This window comes from Pseudoliparis swirei, chromosome 20 (assembly GCF_029220125.1).
Source record: "Pseudoliparis swirei isolate HS2019 ecotype Mariana Trench chromosome 20, NWPU_hadal_v1, whole genome shotgun sequence".
NCBI classification, from domain to species: domain Eukaryota; kingdom Metazoa; phylum Chordata; class Actinopteri; order Perciformes; family Liparidae; genus Pseudoliparis; species Pseudoliparis swirei.
The window spans coordinates 21947939-21950178 of record NC_079407.1 but is presented as its reverse complement, the minus strand read 5'-3'; positions in this window follow the sequence as shown (position 1 = coordinate 21950178).

Genomic DNA, 2240 nt, shown 5'->3' with positions numbered 1-2240 from the left:
CTGTTTCTCCTCAAAGTGTTTTGTCCACATTCCTGTACATTCAGAGTTTGTCTGTTTTTTTTTTTTTTACGATGGGAGTTTGTTCCTTCTAGAAGAAACAACTGGGATCGTTGCTCAACAGGGATCGAGTCCCAGTGATATAAATTGTTTAATTAGTTATTTTTTCCTTCCCTGTTTACGACTCGGGGATTTCTCTCCGATTCCTCCGTAAAATGCAATTTGCAATCTTTTAGGATTGTTTCTCAAATATTGTTTCATGCAAGCCGTCCAGTTCTGTGTGTCCGGTAACGCTCAAAGAATCGACTGTTTCTGGAGTATTTGAGCCCGTTTCACCAGTTAGACTTCACTTGTGTCTTCTTCATGCTCCGTAAACAAGAATGACTATTATTATGCTACTTAAAGTTTCACTGTAACATATTACAAAGCTCAGACAGTTTACAGATGTTTAGTTTTCCTCCTTTTATGTCTCCATATTACAGTTTGTGATGAGGTGACAGGTGTCGTCCTGTATATTTTAAAATTGTAGAAGCAGGAAAACTAATGTTGAATTCCACCCAAACCTCAGGAGACCCCCCCCCCCCCCCCTGCGGTGCCTTGAAAGCCCTCCATCTGTTTTCCCTGTCCCCTCTCTGTTGGACTCCCGCTTCACAAGCATCCATCTCTGAAGGTGTCAGCACAGTCGGCACCTCTGTGAAATGCGGTGGAAGCCCCTCCCAGTCGGCCTCCAGAGGGGACGGGAACCCGTGTTGGCACGACGGGACTCAGTTATGCATTTTGACTCAACTTGTATTCGTTTAGTTCACATTTCTGCTCAGTTTCTGCGTCATTTGGTGAATTTAGGGCTTCATGTAGTTCTTAATTTAATGATTTATGGAACATCTCCACATTTTGATCCTCCTTTTTTATTTGAATCATTTCCACTTCCTCTCTTTTCTTCCTGCAGTTGCTGATCAAAGCAACAACAAAAAGTTGAAGAATGGAAACATTTTCTTCCATCGTTTTGCAACCATGTTGTACAACTGCGTCTTCACCCCGAGGAGGTCGAGGGGTATAACCGGCCACATCTTGTGTATCCTGACCCCCTCAGACCCCCTCAACCCTCTGTTTAATTAAAGCAAAATAGTCCCATGAGGACGTCCTCACTACCGAATGCATATAGAGACATTCAGCACCTCTTCACTTCAAGACAAGCAGGACGGATGAGAAACAAGAGGAACTGAACCAGTGAGCCATGTGGTTCCTGTTACTACTCCCAGTCCGAGCTGAGCACCCATGGGGGGTCAGCCTGATGCGGTCTGAAGCAAACAGCTTAAGGGGCTCCTCACTCGGCGCTTAATTATCCGAGGCCTGCGATCAGCTCAGGGAGGCCTCCCGCTGAGTTCAGAGGAGCTGTGGAGGCTTCATCCTCACCAGAGACACGCCCGCTGTTTACACAGGTCAGAGGCTGACCCTCTGGATCAGGAAGGCTTCACTCAAGACCACCGACAACTTAGGTGTGGTCACTAGTGCGGGCACATGGCTTCAATTCAATTGAAAATGCTATTTTGTATAGCCCCATATCACAAATTACAAATTTGCCTCAAAAGGCCAAAACAATATGTACACATAGACATCCCTGACCTTTGACCTCACATTGGATCAGGAAGAACTCCCAAGAAATAGAAAACACCTTTAACAGAGACAAAAAAGAGGAAGAAACCTTCAGGAGAGCAACAGAGGAGGATCCCTCTCCAGGATGGACAGAACAATATAAGTCATGTGACCAGAAGGAATCATTACAGAGTTACAACACATTCAATGAATATGAGTGGATGAATAGTTGGTAGTCGGCATGGACCACGATCCAGACCTCCATGATCCATCAGGCAGATGGAGGTAGAGAGGAGGAGTGGGCGGGGCATCAGCAGGGCCATGACATCAGACCCAGCCAGGTCCAAAGGACCCTATGAGACGTGAAGTCACAAGGACTCCGGGGAGGAAGCAGAGTTAGTAATGTGCGATGGAGAGATGACAATTCATCCATAAGGAGAGAGAGAAGAGGAGAGAGATGCTCAGTGTATCCTAAAATGTCCCCCAGATGCATTTGATATGGTGCGAATATTAATATATATTTTGATAGTTGCAGCTTTATCTCAGTATCCGTTAGCTCACATTGGATGTTTGTGAAACTGAGGGTTGAATTCAATTTATTTAGATAAATGCAAAAGAAAAGCAGCCAAAACCCAGATAGTTCTGTGCAG